This window comes from Pongo abelii, chromosome Y (genome assembly GCF_028885655.2).
Source record: "Pongo abelii isolate AG06213 chromosome Y, NHGRI_mPonAbe1-v2.0_pri, whole genome shotgun sequence".
Lineage (NCBI taxonomy): Eukaryota > Metazoa > Chordata > Mammalia > Primates > Hominidae > Pongo > Pongo abelii.
The window spans coordinates 13,140,013-13,161,079 of NC_072009.2; positions in this window are offsets into that span (position 1 = coordinate 13,140,013).

Below are 21,067 nucleotides of genomic sequence, written 5' to 3' on the forward strand. Positions count from 1 at the left end.
ATTAATCACTTAAAAGACATTACTCTCCTCTCTAGAATGGGCCCTGCAAGCAAGGCAGGATAATGACATACTCCTAAGCCTGGCACAGAGGTTATGATATTCTTTTGGCAAATTTCAAAATGCCCAAAAGAGGCCATTTTGAAATGTCTCAGGATCTATCATAGAGATGATATGTCTCTTCTGCTTGGGACCTGCCCACTTGAAGAGTGACATATCGCTAGGCAAGACACAAAGGTGTTGGTACTTTTTTGCCAGGGACATGCTTTAAGGAAAGCTTTGTGACATATTTCTATGCCTTCTACCTAGGTGATGTGACTTCCTCTTTGGTCCTACCCACATGGAGCATTGTCAAATAAGTGTGAGACCTGCACCTAGGTGATGCAAGTCTCTTGATTGGGTCCTTTTCTAAGGAGGGCTTGTGAATATCTCAGGACCCAGGACCAGGTGATGTGGCTTTTCAGCCTGGATTCTGCCCACTTATTAAATTGCCTAGGTGTATTAAATACATGTAAACAATTGACATATTGTGAGATATTGAGCCCAACACTTAGGTAATGTTACTTTCGACTTGTTGCCAAACTATGCCCATGAACAAGCCTTTTGCCATATTTTAGGGCTCAGCACCTGGATGATGTTACTCTTCTGCCTGTTATGCATTAAGAGGGAATTATGGCATATCGTTTGGCCCAGCACCCTAGTGATGTGACTCTCCTGACTGTGACAGAGCCACAGAAAGTATATTGACATATCTTTGGCCCAATCTGTAGGTATTTTGGCCCTCATTATGTTGCTTCCTTTCTTCCAAATGTGATTGTATCATATTACTAAGCTCCATCCCCCTGTTAATGTGACCATCTTTACTAGCCCCTGACTAAAAAGGGCATTGTTATATATTGCTTTGCATAGCACCTAATTGATTTTAACCTTCTGGCTAGATTTTGCCCTAAAAATTGAATTATGACATATACCTTACTTCAGTTCAAAGGCATGATGATCAAGCTTATATTCAGCCAATAGGAGAGGTTTTTTTTTTTTCTCTCATCACTAGGTTTAGATCAATAGATAAGGTCTTTCATTTGATATTTGTACAAAGCTCACAGAAGTTTACAGCACTAACTCATATCATAAATACTTCTTGTGTGGTGCAGAATGTTTCATAACAGGACCCATCAAAATGTTAAGATTGTGACTCTCAACTGCACATTGAGGTGAAAGTAAACGTTGTGAGCATCCTATATTTACAAGGCCCATTGTTGAGGTCCTGAGTCTAACAAGTGAATACAGTAAAAAATTGGAATTGTAACTTTCATAGGGAATCTGGCCACAAGTGGGATGGTGACTCATTTCTGGACCCAGCTCACAGGCGTAATAATGGACTCATCCCTGAAGCCAGCATACAGGAGAGATGTTGACTGTCATACTTCAGTTTAGGAAAATATGTAATATCATGAGTCCATAGCAGCATGTAGGTTTGCAACTCTCATTCATGCTGTATAAAGCCTTCTAATGTTGTAGAGGGTCATACAGTGCCCCAGGAAACATGTGAGATTGTGACTCTGATATACACAGCCAGCTCATGGTTAATGGTGTCACCCTAAAATATGAGGAGATTTGGCATCTTACTAGGCATAGTACCCAGGTGTTGATACATTTTGGTTTAAAATTCCCATGGGTACATTGTGACATATTGTTGGGTTAGAATCATAAAAATGTGACTTTTCTGCTAGGACTCTTCCAACAGAGAATAGTATCATGTATCTCCGGGCCTAAAAACTTGGTGATTTTTCTCTCCTGTGCCTGCCCCCAGAAGACATTGTAAAATATCGTTTGTCTTAACATCCAGGTCATGTTACCCACCTCTCCTGTCTGGCTTCTGCTCACCAAGTAAACTGTAACATACAGCTGATTGCAAAAGCTACATAATGTGACTCTCCTTCATGTTCTAGACTTTGTCAAAAGAGGAGATTATTACATTTTGCAAAGCCCAGCACCTAGGTTGAGTGGCTCTTCTCTTTTTCTGTCAATAGCGGGCTTGATACTATTTCAGTCTGTATCCAGGTGATGTGACTCTTCATACTATGCCCAGCCTACAAATGTGATTATACTGTATCACTGGCTAAGCATCCAGATGATGTGAGTATCTTGGCTTCTTCCTGCTCATAGGTGGAATTGTGAAAAATGCTTGGGTTAAGCACTTCTGCACAATAATAACTCTCATACCTAGACACAGCCAGTATGTTGAGATTTGCTCCGGTTTCTGGCAGAAATATTAAAAGGAAATATTAGGGGATGTTATAAGGAAGAGTCACAAACCGTTTTTGAAGGCTGAAAAATTATATAGCTTGTAATAATTGAACAGGCTTAAGGTGGTCTCTTCTTACCTTAGAATATTAGGTCATAGGGTAAAATTAGGGACAACATAGGCTTCCCCAGTTAAGTCTGTTTATTCTACCTCCATTTGAACCAGATGGCCCTCTCAGTGGGGAGCTTGACCAAGAAAATTGCCCCCTAATAGTATTTACTTCAGACAATGGTACCTGACCTTAATCATTTTTAGAACTACTCTCTTAACCATGTTAATTATCCACAAGTGTGTTTACTCAAAAGTTCTGTTATTAATTCTATACTAAAAGATATTTATAACAGATGCCAGCAAAATGTTAAAATTGTGAATCTCCACTACACATTCAAGTGAAAGTAAAAGTTGTTACCTTCTCACATTACAAATCCCATTGTTAAGATCCTGAGTCTAACAAGTGCATACAGAACCAAGTTGGAATTGTGAATTTCAAAAGTTAATATTGTCACAGGTAGGATGGTGACAGATTTCTGGCCCCAGATCCCAGGTTTATAAATGTTCTCATCTCTGAAGCCAGACTGTTGGAGAGATGGAGTGTCATACTTTGGCTTAAGGCAATATGTAAAATCATGAGTTCATATAAGCATGTAGGCCTCAGAGAGGTTTCAACTCTTATGTATGTTGTATATTGTTAACAGATTTTGCAGAGAATGTCATACGGTGGTCACAACACATGTGAGATTGTGACTGCCATACAAACAACTAGCTAACCATTAATTGTGTCACCCTTAAAGATGAGGAGATTGTGTCATATTACCTGGCATCATACCCCAGTGTTGGGACATTTAGTTTAAATTCATTTCCATAAGCGCATTGTTATATATCACTGGGTTGGAATCATGATAATGGGATTCTTTTGCCTGGGCCTTGAAAATGGGGTATATTCATACACCTCTGGCCTATTGGCCAGGTGATATGTCTCTCCTGCCAGTGCATTGTGATATATCACTAGATATAGCATCTAGGTAATGTGATTCTCCTCTTCTGCCTGGAACCTGTCTACCAAAGAAACTGTGACATACAATTGAGTGCAAAGCCTAGGTGACACGACTCTCCTCTTTTTTCTGGACTCTGCCAAGACATGGAATTACTACATGTTCCTGAGTTCAGCACCCAGGTGTCCTGACTTTTTATTTCATCAAACCTGTCTACATTGGGCATGGTGACATATTATTTGAGGCTCCACCCAGGTGATGTGACTTTTCTGCCTGATTTCTGCACATATTTTAGATGGTGACATATAACTAGGAAAGCACCTATGTGATATGACTGACCTTTTCTGACTCTTCCCTGACTACTGGGGAAGTGGTATCTATCTCAAATCCCAAGACTTAAGTGAAGTGACTCTGTTATTCAGTCTGGTGTTTACAATGAGGGAATTGTGATTTATTGCTCAGCCGAGCACTGAAATTAACTCCTTTTTCTGTAGAACCACGCAAACAAACAGAAATTTTGAACTATTGCAGGGTCCAGCATGCATATAATGTTACTTTTTAGCCTGGATTGTGCATACAGTGAGAATTGTGGCACATTGCTGGTCCCAACACACTAACATGTGACTATCATGCTTTCCTGCAGCTACAGAAGGTATTTTGACATATCCTGAGCTTATTCTGTAGGGTTTTGGCTCTGATTTCTTTTCTGTTCTTTTTCCACATATGGTATAGTGTCATAATGCTGGGTCTATTCCCCAGTTAATATGACTTTAATTCCTATACTCTGCCTAGAGACAACATTGTGACATGATGCTTGGCACAGCACCTAAGTGATGTTACAACCCTGCTTAGTTTTTGGCCCACAAAGGAGAAAATGACATACACCTTACTTCAGTTTACAGGCAAGATGGTCCAAACTATACTGGGATTTAGCCAATAGGAGATATTTTGCTTTGTATCACTAGGACTATGTTAATAGGTGAGGTTGTGGGTTGCATATTTGCACCAAACTAAAAGACCTTTATAACACTAACTCACAATGTATAAACTCCTTGTAGGGTACAGAGAGTTTCATGACAGGGACTACCAAATTCACATTGGGACTCTGGATTACACACTTAGGTAAAAGCAAATTTTGAGAGTATTCAAAATATCCAAAGCTCACTGTTAAGGTCTTGAGTCTAACAAGTGAATACACTACAAAATTGGAATTGTGACCTTCATATGTGGATCTGGCCATAGGTGGGATGGTGACTCTTTTTTGGATCCAGCTCACAGGCATAATAAAGTGTGTCATCCCTGAAACCAGACTACAGAAAAGATGTTGACTGCTATACCTTAGGTTTAGGGCATTATGTAAGATCATAAATACACATAAGCATGTAGGTCTCAGAATGGTTTTCAACTCTCATGCATGCTGTATAAAGCCTTCAAATGTTGTAAAGTGTCAATCAATGGCACAGGAAACACATGAAATTGTCACTCTTATATACACACCCAACCCACAGTTAATGGCTTCACCCTCAAAGTCAAGGAAATTTGGTATATTACTATGGCTAGTACCCAGCTGTTGAGATAATTTGGCATTAATTTCTTCCCATGGGTGCATTGTGATATATCACTGGGTTCATATTATTATAATGTGACTCTTCTGTCTGGATTCTGCTAACAGGAGATATTATCACATATATCTGGGCCTATAAACTGGGGAATTTGTCTCTCCTCCATGTTCCCTGCCCCCAGAGGACAATGGGAAATATTGTTTAACTTAACATCTAGGTCTTGTAACTCTCCTCCCCTGTCTGGGTCCGGCTCACCAAAGTTTTGACATACCACTGATTGAAAAATCTGTGTGATGTGGGTTTCCTTCATATTCTAGACTCTGCCAAGAGGGTGGATTATTACAGCTTGCAGAGCCCAGCACTTAGGTAGAGTGATGCTCCTCTTTTTCTTGCTTCCTGTCAATAGTGCACTTGGTGACATACTCTTTGATGCTGTCCCAAGGTGATGTGACTCTTCTGACTAGTTGCCATATGCAAAGGAGATTATACTGTATCACTGGCTCAGCACCAAGGTGATGTGATGTGACATTTCTGACTAGGCCCCCAGTCCACAAATAAGACTATACTGTATAATTGACTCAACATCCTGGTGATGTGACTTTCCTTTCTTGTCAGTGCTAACAGGTCAAGTTGTGACATATATATGGATTAAGCATACATGCAGAATAATAACTCATACTTGGACCCAGCCAGTGGAGATAATTGACTCTCATAGCCAATCTCATAGCCATGGGTAAAGTCCTGGGTTTTTTAATTGTATAAAATTTACAAAGGATTATAACACTCAGCTATATCATATAAAGCCTTAATTGTACAAATAATGTTATAACAGAGGCCAGCAACGAAATGAGAATGGGACTTTTGAATGCACACCTAGCTGACATGATTGTCATTTTCACACATGAACAGGACATAGGAATAAGGTACTAATACTGCACAAAAAAAGCAGTCAAATGTTTGAATAATTACTCTCATACATAGATCTGATTCACAGATGATTTGGTAACATTGGTACCATGATTCAGCACACCTGTGGTGTTGTGTCTTCCTTACTGGAACACAGTCTTCAAGTGGGATTGGGGCTCCTGTACCTGAATCTTGACCATTGTTGAGATTGTGACTCCTCTATTAAGATTAACCTCATAGAAAGAGTTGACTCACGTACAAGAAACCAGGTGTTGTGTGGCATGTGAAACTTATTTCCAAACATATCTGAGAGTGTGACTGGAACAGGTAACCATGTCCAGCACATGAATAATCTGACTCTCTTTTCTAGGCCCAGATGACAGATGAAATAGTGCCATATTTTGAACAAGAACCTAAGAAATATATAATACCTTCTTTGGCCTTGCCTGAAAAGGGCACTTTCATATATCACTGGGACCATCACCCAGGTAATGTGAATTATCTGCCTGAAATCTGCCTACAAGAAGAATTGTGTTTTATATCTACATCTACCATGAATGGATGTGACTCCCTTCTACTGCCTTGGTCCTGTACTTACAGTGGATTTTGACACATAACTGAATATTGCACCCAGGTGATGTCATTCTCTTTTTTGACTTCTACCAACAGGAACATTGTAAATATCACTTAGCTCAGCATGTAGCTCATGTTTCTTTGCTTTTTCCTGGGCCCTGACCACAGGGAGATTGTGACATATTTCTGGGTCCAGCACCCCTGTGAGGTCACTCTCCAGCCTTGGTAATGCACATAAGAAGCATTGTGACACATAGCTAGGCCAATTGCCCAGGTGAAATGAGTCTCTTCTTCTGTGAAAATCCTGCCTAGAGAAGGAGTTTTGATGTATCACTGAAACCAGCATCCAGGTAATTTGACACTTCGGCCAGAGTCTTGTCCACAAGGTGGATTGTGACATCTCACTGGATCTGCACCCATGTAGCCAATGAGACTTTCTTTTCTTCTCTTTGGCCACAGGTGATATTGTGCCATACACCAGAGAACATAATAAAAGCCTAATAACAGTTCATATATCTGGAGCCAGGACATGGACAGGATGTTGACTCTTATTCTTAAACCTATCTACAAGTGTAACTTTGACATATACCTTTGCCCAGCTCCTTAGTGATGTAATAATTCTGTGTAGGTATAGTCCCCAAATGAGATTTTTGACAAATCCTTGGGCTAAATACCTTTGTGATTTGACTGTGTTATCTTAACAATCCACAGGAGTTATTGTAACATATTTCTGGCCCATGATCTAGGTTACATGACTGTTCTCTCCTGCCTGTATATGGCTTTCTTTGGTAATTGTAGCATTTCTAAACACTGCATGCAAATGATATGACTCCCTTACCTGGGCCCTGTCAAGAGAAGGCATAGTGACATACTTTGGGGCCCATCACTTAGCTGATATGGCTCTCCTCTGCTCCCTGGACACTGCCAACAAGGGACGTTGTGTCATAAAGCTGGATATAGCACACAAGTTATGTAGCATTTCTGACAGGGTCCTGCCTACAAAGAGTATATTGGAATATTTCTGGCCAAGAACTTAAGTGATGTGGCTGCTCTGACTGCTTCATAACCACAGAGGAAATTGTAGCATAAACCTTGGCACAGCTCACAGTTATAATAGTGACTCTCATATGTGGACTCAGCCAATAGAGGATATTTTGACTTTTATAAATAAGTTTAGGAACGTTTGTGATGTCTTGGATCAGCTTCTGCAAAGGTCACAAAAGATTACAAAACTCACACATATTTTACTAAGTCTTTGGGTTATACAGACAGAGACAAAGCAGGGCTCAGCACACAGGAGAAATTGTGTCTTGGAAGCACATATATCTGATAGTAAAGACTGTCATCATCTCACATGGATGAAACCAATTGTCACACATTAAAATAGGACGTGTCATATTGTAAATCTCATCTGTGGGATTTTCTGACATTATGATTGTGATATGGATCTTTGCCAAGCACCTATGTAATTTGACACTCCAGACTTGTTCCAGCTCATGTATGGAATGGTGATACCGATCTTGGCCAACCTCGAGGTGATGTGACTCTCCTGCCTAGGCCCTTCTCTCAGTAAGGATTGTGGAGTATCACTTAATCTAATACTTATGTGATGTTACATTTTGTGTGTTCCATGCCCATCATAATTATTGTGACATATTTCTGTGTCCACCCATAGGTGATGTAAATCTCCATTATGGAATGGGCCCTGCACAAAGGAAGGACAATTACTTATTGCAAGGCCAGGCACACAGGTGAGGGTACTGTTTTTCCAGAGGTATTCCCAAAAAAGGGCATTGTGACATATCTCTGGGCCTATCATCTATGTTATGTGGCCTTTCTCCTTGGGCACTGCCAACCTAGAGAACGACATATTTCTATGACAGACCCACAGGTGATGTTACTCTTTGACAGAGCTATTCTTCATAGAGGTCATTATGACATATCTCTGTGCCTATCACCTCAGTAAAGTGACTCCCGAATTGGGCTGTACAGACATGGAGAATTGAAGTATAAGCTGAAAGCCTGCCCCTAGGTGATGTAACAGTCTTACCTGGGTGCTGTCCTAAGATAGTCTTATGGCATATGTCAGGACCCAGCCCCCAGTGATGTGGCTCTTCGGCCTGGTTTCTGTGCACATGTTACACTGTGACATATTCCTACAAAAGCACCTAGTTGATATAATTCTCCTTGTCTGCCTGAATTCTGCCTGCTGGGGACCCTGGGACATGTCTCTGACCCCATGGCCTAAGTGAAGTGACTTTCTTTTTTCTGCCTGGACCTCACAATAGGATGATTTTGACACATTGCTTTACCCAGCACTCAGGATATGTTGCTTTCCTTTTTTTCCTAAATGATGCCCCACAGAAAAGAAATTTTGACTTATTGCAGGGCCCAACACCCAGTTAATGTTACTGTTCTCCCTGATTTCTATAAAAAGAGGAAATTATGGCATATTGCCTATTACTATGTGCAGCACTATTATGATGTGACTCTCCTGTCTGTGCTAGAGCCATTGAAGGTATTTCGACATACCTTGGGTCCAATATGTAGGTGTTTTTGCTCTCATAACATTTTTGGGTTTTTTTCACGTGTGAAATTGTGTCATATTTCTTGGTCTAGTACCCAGTTTATGTGACCCAGTTTTCTATACCCTGCCTAGAGAAGGCACTGAAACATATTGCTTGGCACAGCACCTAACTTGTGTTGCCTTCCTGTTTTTTTTTTTTTCACAAATGGGATTATGACATGTACCTTGATTCAGCTCATAGGCATGATGATCACATTTACACTGCAGTTCAGCCAATAGAAGATATTTTGAATCTTAACATTAGGTTTAGGACAATAAGTAAGTCCTGGGTTGCAGATTTGTACCAAGCTCAAAGAATACAACACTAATGTATATTGTGTAAACTCATTAGTGTTAATACATTTTAGAACAGGGCCCAGCAAAAAGTTCCAATTTGGATGATTGATTACACATCCAGGTGAAATTAAAAGTTGTCACCATCCTATATATACAATGCCCACTGTTGAGATCCTGAGTCTGACAAGGGAATACAGTATAAAGTTGAAATTGTGAATTTATATGTAGATCTGTCCAGAGGTGGGACAATAATGGATCTTCTCCTTTAACCCTACATAGAAAAGAGAGGTTGAGTATCAAACCTGGGTTTAATGCAATATGTAAAATTGTGAATCCATACAAGCATAAGGTCACTGAGAGGTTGCAACTCTCACTCAGGTTTTATAATGCCCTCAGATGTAGAGAGTGTCATACATTGGCCCAGCATACATGTGAGATTGTGACTCTAATATTCAAGTTTAGCTGAAAGTTCAAGGTGTCACCATAAAAGGTGAGAAGATTGTGTCATATCAATAGTCCTAGTAATCAGGTGTTGAGACTTTTGGCTTAAATTCTTGCCCATAGGTGCATTGTGAATTACCACTGGGTCAGATCCTAATAATGTTAAAACACAGCCAACAGGGGATATTATCACATATCTCTGGGCCTATGGTCTAGGTGATGTGTCTCTCATGCCAGTGCCCTGCCACAGAGAACACTGTGACATAGCACTAGATATAGTATCTAGGTAATGTGACTCATCACTCCTGCCTGGATTCCGGCCACTGAAGAAATTGTGTCATATCACTGAGTGCAAAATCTAGGTGACGTGACTCTCCTCTTTGTCTTGGACTCTGCCAATGAAGAAATAGTAACATTGCTGAGCTCAGTACCTAGGAGTGTGACAATCCTCTATTTTTCAACCCAGTGTTTAGTAGTAATGAGGATACTATTAGAGACTGTTCCCAGGTGATATGACTGTTCTAACTGGGTGCTGGCTAAAAAGGAATTTATAATGTATCCGTTGCTCAGCACCCAGATAATGTGACTCTTCTGTCTTGTCTCACTCCAAAGGTGAAATTGTGACATATACCTGGATTCAGCTCATATGCACAATAATAACTCTCATACCTAGACCTACCCAGGGGGAGCTATTTGACTCTATAGACAGTCTTAACGCCATGGGTAAAGTCCTAGATCTCCCACCTATAAGAAATCATGAAAATTATGCTACTCAGGCCTGTCACATAAAGCCAGCGTGTTACAAAGAGTTTCATAGCAGGTACCTGAAACCAAGTACAATTGTGTGACTCTTCGATGCACACCCAGCTGATACAATTTTCATTTTCACACATGAAGAAAGCCTACAAATAAGGTAGTAAATCTCACTCCCATAAGCAGTCATAGCTTGAAATTGTTACTCTCATACATGAGTCTGATCCACAGGTGGTTTGGTGATGTTTGAGCTATGATTTAGCAAACCTGTGGTACTTTGACTTTCCTACTGGAACATAATTTTTGAGTGGGATTGAGACTCTTATATATAGATCATTCCTATTTTTGAGATTGTGATACCTGAGGACACTTATTCCCAGAGCCAGGACATGTGCAAAATGGTGATTCTCATCCCTGCCGCTTTTCACAGGTGTTATTGTGACATACGCATTTACCCAGCTCCCATGTGATTTAATAATCCTGCCTTGTTTTAGTGCACAAATGAAATTTAGACCTATGCTTTTGCCCAGAACCTTTGTGGTTTCTCTCCTGTACTTCAACCCAACTTATAGGAGGTGTTGACTCTCATACCTGAAGCCATTACTTTTGTGGGACTTTGAAACTTATTTCTGAACATTTTTGACTGTGTAATTGAGAAGTATGACTTTGCACAGCATCTGAGTGTTTTGACTCTCCTTTCTAGGCCCAGAGTTGAAATTGTGACTTACTTGCACCAAGCACTGAAGCAATAAGTAACATCTTTTTTTGGCAATGCAACATAGGGCATTTTTGCATATCACTAAGACCAGCACTTGGCTAATGTGAAATCTTGGCCTGAAGCCTGCCTACAAAGAGCACTGTGGCTTTTATTTAAGTCAATTACTTAAATGATATGCATTGCTTCTATACTGTCTTGGCCCTGCACTTCTGGTGGATTGTGACACATACTGGGTAATGCACCCAGGTGATGTGACTCTTTTTTGGGAGATGAAGTTTCTGTCAATAGTAAGCTTTGTAATATATTACTTTGCTCAGCACCTAGGTGATGCTTCTTTTCTCTTGCCTGTGCCCTGACCACCAGTGAGACTGTGACATATTGCTGAACCCAGCAGCAAAGTGAGGTTACTCCCCTACATTGGTCCTACACATAGCAGCCATTGTGATGTAAATTCAGGCCAATTGCCTAGTGAAGTTTGTCTTCACTCCTGCCTAAGTTCTGCTCACAAGGGGATTTTATATATCACTGAAACCAGAATCCAGGTGATGAAACTCTTCTACGAGGGTCCTAGCCACAAGGACAATTGAGATATTTCCCTGGACTATCATCCAGTAAGGTGATGGAACTTTCCTTTTTTCTCCCTGCCCACAGGTGATATTGTTCCATTTACCTGAGACCAGATCAAAAGCCTAATGATTACACTTGTCACCAGAGCCAGGACATGTGCAGAATCTTAATTCTCATCCCTGCCCCTTTTCACAGGTGTTATTGTGACATACTCCATGTTATAGCACACAGATGACATTTGGACCTATATCTTTGCCAAGAACATTTGTGGTTTTACTCTCATGTCTTAACAGCTTCTCAGAAGTGATCATACCATATCTCTGGACCCATTGTCTAGGTTATGTGACTCTCCTCTCCTGCATTAACTTTGTTTCCAGTGAAGAGTGCAGCATTTCTAAGCACTGCATTTAAATGATATGAGTCTGGGATTTTTAAAAAGGTGGCATTGTGACATCTCCCTGGGACCATCATTTAGTTGATATGACTCTCCTCTACTGCCTGGACACACTCCAAAATGGTCCATAACAACCGGGTGATGTGGCTTTTCAACCTGGTTTTGGCCCACATATTAAATTGTGAAATATAGCTAATGAAGCACCTAAGTAATATGACTCTTTTTCTGTTTGAGACCTGCCTACTGGTGACATAGGGTCATATTTGTGAGCCCATGACCTAAGTGATGTGACTCTTTTTGTCTGGGCCTTTACAATGGTAAGATTGTGACATATTGATGAGCTCAGCACTTAGGTAATGTGACTATCATCTTGTAACTGAACAATACCCACGAACAGAACTTTTGCCATATTTCAGGGCCCAGTACCCAGACAATGTTGCTCCTCTGCCTAGGTTGTGCATAAAGAGGGAATTGCGCACCATTCCCAAGCGATATGGCCTAGAACCCTGCATAAGAAAGAACATGACTTTCTTGCTTGTATCAGGACCACAGAAGGTATTTTGACATATCTTTGGCCCATTTTGTAGGTGTTTGGGCTCTTATCACTTGGCTGAATTTCTTCCACATGTGGTTGTATTATATTGGTGGCTCCAGCCCCCAGTTAATGTCATCCTCTTTCCTAAGTGCTGCTTACAGAGAGCATCATGACATATTGCTTGAAAAAGAACCTAAGTAATGCTAACAAGTCCAAAGGTATGATGATCAAGCTTGTGCTAGGATTTGGCCAATAGGAGATACTTTTCCTCTCACCATTATCTTTAGGTCAAAAGGTCAGGTAATTCTTTGCATGTTTCTACAAAGCTCACAGTAGTTTACAACACTAGCTCATGTAATAAAAACTTCCTCGATGGCACAGAGAGTTTCTTAAAGGTGCCCAGCAAACAGTTAAGGTTATTTCTTGGCTACATACTCAGGTGAAAGTAAGTTTTTATCATCTTACATTTACAAAGTCCATTATTGAGATCCTGAGTCCATCAAGTGAATACAACACAGAGATGGAATTGTGACTTTCATAAAGGAATGTGGCCACAAGTGAGATGGTGACTCATTTTTGGAGCCAGCTCACAATCATAATAATGATCTCATCCCTAATGTCAGCCTATAGGAGAGATGCTGAATGTCATACCTGGGTTTAGGGCAATATGTATAATCATAAGTCTGTAAATGTCTTTATGCTTCAGAGAGGATTGCAACTCTCATGCATATTGTATAACGTTCTCAGATATCGTAGAGACTGCCATACAATGGCCAGCATACACATGAGATTATGAGTCTGTTATACACAAATAGCTAATATTTAATGGTGTCACCCTTAAAGATGAGGATATTTAGTCATATTCCTTGCCCAAGTACCTGGTATTGAGAACTTTTAGTTTAAATTTCTTTCCATAATGGCATTGTTACATATCACTGGGTCAGAATCAAGATAAGGTGACTCTTCTGCCAGGGCTCTGCAAACAGAGGATATTTTCAAATTTCTCTGGGCCCATTGACTATGTAATATGTCTCTCCTGCCATTACACTGCTGAGAAGAGAAACTGTGACATATTACTAGATTTAGAATCTAGGTAATGTGACTCATCTCTCCTGCCTGGATCCTCCTCACTGAAAAAACTGTGATATACCCCTGAGTGCAAAACCTAGGTGACATAAATCTCTTTTTTGTCCTTGACTCTGTCAAGAGAGGGAATTATTACATATTGGTGACCAGAGCACCCACGTGGTGTCATTATTTATTTATTTATTTTAAAAACCTACCTATAGTGAGGATCATGAGATATTACTTCTGGTTGTACCCAGATGATGTGGGTCTTCTGCCTGGTTTCTGCCCACAGTTAAGATTTTCACATATAACTAGTGAAGCATTTAAGTGATATGACACTCCTTTTCTGCCTGGGCCCTGTCCACTGGGGATACTGGGACATATCTCTGAACCCATGAACTAAGGAAAGTGACTCTCATTTTCCTGCCTGGTCTTTACAATGGAGGGATTGTGAAAGACTGCTCAGTACAGCAATCAGGTTATCTGATTTATCTTTTTTTTCTCAAATCATGCCCACAAACAGAAATTTTGGCCTCTTGCAGGGCCCAGCACCCAGATAATATTACTCTTTTACATGTGTTCTGTATGTAGACAATATTATGACATACAGCTGGGCCCAGCACCCTGAAAATGTAAAACTTATGAGTTTGCTAGAGCCACAGAAGGTATTTTCACAGATCAGGGGCCCATTATGTAGGTGTTTTGGCTCTCAAAGTTTTGCTGTTTTTCTTTTTCCACATAATGTATTGTGTCATATTGCTGAGTCCAGAACCCAGTTACTGTGACTCTAAGTCCTATACCCTACCTAGAGGGGGCATTGTGACATGTTGCTTGGCATAGCACCCAAGTGATGTTACCCTCTGGCCAGTTTTATTTTTTTATTTATTATTTTTCACACAAATGCAACTATGGCTTCAGTTCACAGTCATGATGGTCAAACTTATATTGGGATTATATTGGGAGTCAGCCAATATGAGATATTTTACCTTTCATCACTAGGCCTAAGGCAATAGACAAAGCACTAGTTTGCATAATTGTACCACGCTTACAGAGCTTTACAACACTAACTCATAATGTATGAACTCCTTTGATGGTTTAGAGAGTTTGGTGATAGGGACCAACAAAAATTTCAGTTTGAGACTCTTGATTACATACCCAGGTAAAAGCAAGTGTTGTCATCATTCTTTGTGTCCAAAGGTCACTGTTAAGAATGTGATTTTTACAAATGAATATAGTACAAAGTTGGAATTATGACCTTCATATATGGATCTGTCCAGAGGTGGAATTATGACTTATTTCTAGATCCAGTTCACAGGCATGAAAATGGGTCTCACTTCTAACCCAGCCTAGAGAAGAGATGCTGACTATTATACCTGGGTTTAGGGCAATATGCAAGATCATGAATACATATGAACACGTAGGCCTTAGAGTGGTTTGCAACCTCATGCATGATGTATAATGCTTTTGAATACTGTAGAGTGTCATACAATGGTCCAGGAGACATGCGAGATTGTTACTTCCATATGTACACTAGCTCAGAGTTTATAGGGTCACCCTCAAAGATGAGGGGAATTAGTATATTAATAGGTCTAGTACTTAGGTGTTAAGACTATTTGGCCTAAATTCATTTCTTTGGGTGCATTGTGATGTATCACTGTGTTAGAATCATAATGTGACTCTTCTGTCTCAACCCTGCCAAGAGGGGATATTATCACATATCTTGAGGTCTATAAGCTAGATGATTTTTCTCTTCTGCCAGTGTCCTGCCCCCAGAAGACATTTTGAGATATCATTTCACTTAACCTCTAGGTAATGTGACTCTCCTTTCCTGATTGGGTCTTGCTCAGCAAATAAATTGTGACATACCACTGATTGAAAAACCTACATGATATGGCTCTCCTTCATATTCTAAACTCTTCTGAGAGAGGGTTATTATACATTGCAGAGTCCAGCACCTAAGTGGAGTGACTCTCCTCTTTTATTTCTTCCCTGTGTATAGTTGGCTTGGTGACAAACTATTTGAGGCTATACCTAGGTGAAGTGACTTTGCTGACTAGGCCCAGTATACAAATGAGTTTATGCTGTATCACTGGTTCAGCGTCGAGGTGAGTTGACTTTCTTGCCTTTTCTGTTCCTATAGGTGAAATTGTGACATATAACTGGATTAAGCACACATGCACAAAAATAACTCTCATAACTGGAGCCAGCCAGTAGAGATATTTTGACTCTCATAGCCAGTCTCATAGCCATGGGTTTAGCCCTGTGTTTTTCACTTGTATAAAATCAAGAAGGATTATAATACTCAGGTAGATCATATAAAGCCTTAATGGTGCAAAGAGTGTCATAACAGAGGCCACCAACCAGGTGATAATGTGACTCTTGCATGCCCACCTAGCTGACATGATTCTCATTGTAACACATTAATAGGGCCTAGGAATGAGATACTAAATCTCACACATAAAAAGCTGTTGATGTTTGAAATAATTACTCACATACATGGACCTGATCCACAAGTGGTTCCTTAACATTTGAACCAGGATTCAGCATGCCTGTGGTGCTGTGACTCCCCTCCTGGACCACAATGTTCAAGTGGGATTACAGCTCTTAAACATGGATTTTGCCCATTGTTGAGATTTTGAATCCTCTATTTTAACCCAACTTATAGAAAGAATTGACTCACATACACAAAACCAGGCTTTGTGTGGGCTATGAAACTTATTTCCCAACATATATGAGAGTGTGATTGGGACAGGTAAGTTTGCCCAGTAAATGAATACTTTGACTCCTTTTCTAGGCCCAGATCACAGAAGTAATTGTGCCATATGTGGAACAAGCATCTAAACAATAGATAACATCCATCGTGGCTCTGTCTTCAAAGAGAAATTTTACATATGTTACTGGGACCATCACCCAGGTGATGTGAGTTGTCTACCTGAAACCTTCCTACAAAAAGAATTTTGTGACATGTGTAGGTCCATCAGGTAAGTGATGTTACTCACTTCTACTTCATTTGCCCTGCAGTTACAGGGCGTTGTGACAAATAACTGGGTACTGCATTCAGATGATGTGATTCTTCTTTTTGGGTTCTGCCAACAGGAAGCATTGTAACATATCACTTGGCTCAGAACCTAGGTGATGTTTTGCCATGGCACAGGCCACAAGATGATTGTGACATATTTCCTGAGCCCAACACCTATACGAGGCCTCTCTACAGCTTTGGTACTGCACAGAATAGACATTGTGACATATATCTAGGCCAACTGCCTTGGTGAAATGTCTCCTTTCTTGCCAAAGTCCTGCCCAGAGAGGGAATTTTGATATGTCACTGAAATCCATGTGATGTGACTCTTACAACATGTTCCTGTCCACCAATTGAATTGCGACATCTCACTGAACCTGGGCCCACATAGGTGATGGGACTTTCTTGTGTTCTCTCTGGCCACATACCAGAGACCAAAACAAAAGCCTAATAACAACTCACATGACTGGAGCCTAGGACTTGTGCAGGTTGGTGACTCTTAGTCTTAAGACTTTCCACAAGTGTAATTGTGACATATACATTTGCCTAACTCCTGAGTGATTTAATAATTCTGCCTAGGTATAGCAAATGAGATTTTGACAGATAGCTTGGCCGAGCACCTTTGCGATTTGACTGATGTATCTTAAAATGTCCTCAGGGGATATTGTAACATATTTCTGAACCCTTAATCTTGGTTACATGACTCTCCTCTTCTGCCTGTACCCTGCTTCTTTTGGTGATTGTAGTATTTATAAACACTGCATCCAAATGATATGAACCTCTTGCCTAGGCCTTGTCAATAGGAAGCATTTTGACATAATTTTGGGCAAAAAGAATATTCGAGTATTTCTGACCCGACATTGATGTGGCTGTTAGGCCTCCTTCTTAACTACAGAGGGAATTGTAACATATACCTGTGCATGGCTCACAGCCATGATAATGACTTTCATATGTGGACTCAGTCAATAGAGGATATTTTGAATCTTATAACTCAGTTTAAGGACACACGTGGTGTCCTTTGTCTCTTTCTTGTACAAAGGTCACAAATTATTACAACACTCATACATATTTTACAAAGTCTTTGGGTTATACAGACAAAGTCAAAGCAGGACTCAGCACACAGGTGAAATTGTGAGTCTTGTATGTACAACCAGCTGAAAGTAAAGACACCTTATCTTATATAGATGAAGGCATCTGTCACACATGAAAACAGGACATTTGTGGTATTGTAAAACTCATCTTTGTAATTTTCTGACAGTGCAATTATGACATAAATTTTTCTAATCACCTGTGAAATTTGATTCTCCAGACTTGTTCCTTCTTATATATGGGGTTGTGATATCTACCTAGGCCAACCTCGATGTGATATGACTTTCCTGTCTTACTTGTCCTATCTCTCAGTAATGATTGTGACATATCACTGGATATAACTCCCAGATAATGTTATATCCTTACTTGTGCCATGCCCACCAAAATTATTGTAACATATTTCTGTGTTTACCTCATAGCTGATGTGAGTCTTCTCTCTGGAATGGGCACTGCACAACAGAAGAATAGTGACATATTGCAAGGACAGGCACACAAGCAAATTTCCTCCTTATCCTGTGGATGACTAGAGGAGGGCAATGTGACATGTCTGGGGCTATCACATATGTTATGTGGCTCTCCTGCTAGGGTCCTTCCAACCTTGAAGTGACATATTTCTAGGCCAGGCACAGAGGTGATTGTACTCTTTTCCAGGGTTATGCTTCATACAGTACACTGTGACATATCTCTAGGCCTATCACCTAAATGTAGTGACTCTCTCCTTGGGTCCTAACCAGATGAAGCATTGTGTTATAAGCAACAAAACTGCACCTAGTATGATGTATCTCTTTTGCTTAGGTGTTGTGTTAAGAGAGACTTATGACATATCACAGGACCCAGCACCCAAGTGATATAGTGCTTCTACCTGGTTTCTGTCTACATGTTAAATTCTGACATATTCTGTGGGAAACACATAGATGATATTACTGTCCTCATCTGCCTGAGCTCTGCCTAATGGGGGCACTGGGATATATCTCTGAGCCCATGACCTAAGTAATGTGACTCTCTTTTTTTCCTGGGCCTTCACAATAGGAGGATTTTGTCATGTTGCTGAGCCCAGGACTCAGGATATGTGACTCTCCTCTTTCTCCTGAACCATACCCACAAAAAAGAAATTTGGCATATAACATTGCCCAGCACCCAGATCATGTTACTCTTCTGCATGAGATCTGCATAAAGAGATAATTATGGCATATCATATATAGCTGGGCTCAGCACCATTAAGATGTGATGTTTCTGCCTGTGCTGCTGATACTGAATGTATTTTGACATATATTGGGCCCATTATGTAGGTGTTTTGACTCTCATAACTTGGCTGGGTTTTTTCCACATGTGAAATTGTGTCATATTTCTGGATCCAGCACCCAGTTAATATGACCCAATTTTGTATACCCTGCATACAGAAGGTATTGTGACATATTGACTAACACAGCATCTAAGTGATGTTACCATTCTGCGTAGTGTTTTGCCCACATATTTGATGATAAGATATATTCTGCTTCAGTTCACAGCCATGATGATGAAACTCATATTGGGTTTCAGCCAATAGAAAATATTTTACCTTTCATTCTTAGGCTTGGGGCAATAAGAAAGGTCCTAGGTTGCATATTTGTAGCAAGCTCACAGAAGCTTACACAACTAACTTATATTTTATAAACTCTTTTGTAGTAGAAATCTCCATAGCAAGGGCCAACATAAAGTTCAAATTGGGACTCTTGATTACACACCCAGGTGAAATTAAGAGTTGCTACCATCGTACATTTAGAAAGTTGAGTCTTATTCCTAAACCTTTCCACAAGTGTAATTGTGACATATGTTTTAGTTCGGTTCCTGAGTGATTTAATGTTTCTGCCTAGATATAGCCCACAAATGAGATTTTGACAAATATCTGCATCAAACACCTTGGTGATTTTACTGTGCTGTCTAAAAATGTCCTCAGGCAGAATAGTCACATATTTCTGGACCCATTATCAAAGGTATATAACTCTCCTCTTTGACCTGTACCCTGCTTCCTTTAGTAATTGTAGCATTTCTAATCACTGCATTCAAATGACATGACTCTCTTTTTTGAACCTCCTCAAGAGGAGGAATTTTGACGTATGTTTGAACCCAGCTTTTAGGTCATATGACTCTTCTCTCCTTCCTAGACACAGCCCAAAATGAACACTGTGCAACAGAGCTGCATTTAGCACACAAGTTATGTGATATTTTGGACAGCACCCTGCCTGAAAAAATACTATTGGAATATTTCTGGCCCAGTATTTAGGTGATGTGATTGTTTGGCCTGATTCATAACCACAGAGGAAATTGTAACAAATACCTAGGAATGGCTCACAGGAATAATGACTCTTATATGTGGACTCAGCCAATAGAGGATACTTTGGCTCTTATAACTCAGATTACAGACATGTGTGATGTCCTGAATCACTTTTTTGTACAAATGTCACAGGAGATTACAACACACACATATTTTACAAAGTCTTTGGTTTGTAATGAAAGAGTCAAACCAGGGTTCAACTCAGGTGAAATTGTGAGTCTTGTATGCACACCCAACCGACAATAAGGATTGCCATCATCTCTCATGGATGAAGTCAATTGTCACACATGAAAACAGGATATGTGTTGTATTGTAAAACTTATCTTTGGAATTTTCTGATAGTGTGGTTATGATATAACTCTTTGCAAAGCACCAGTGTAATTTGACTCTCCAGATTTGTTCCAGCCCATATATGGGATTGTGATATCTACCTAGGCTAACTTTAAGGAGATATGACTCTCTTGCCTGTGCCGTTCTGTCAGTAAGGGCACTGGATCTAGCATAAAATTGATGTTGCATTCTTGCCTGTGCCATGCCAATCACAATTATTGTGATATATATTTGTGTGCACCTTGTAGGTGTTGTAACTCTCATTTCTGGAATGGATCCTGCACAAAGGAAGGATAGCAACATAAAATGAAGCCAGGCATACAGCTGTGGGTACTTTTTGCCAGAGCCATGCCCAAAGTAGGTCATTGTGACACATCTCTATGCCTATCAGTTAGGTTAGGTGGCTCTCCTGCTTGGGCGCTGACTACCTGGAGAGTAAATTATATCTAGGCAAGACACACTGGTGATGATACTCTTTTGCCAGTACTATGCTTCACAGAGGACTTTGTGACCTACCTCCTGGGCCTATCAACTAGTCGACGGGACTGAATGCTTTGGTCTCATGCACATAGAACATTGTGACATAAAAGTGAAACCTACATCAAGATGATGTAGCTCTTTTGCTTTGGTTCTTTCCTAAG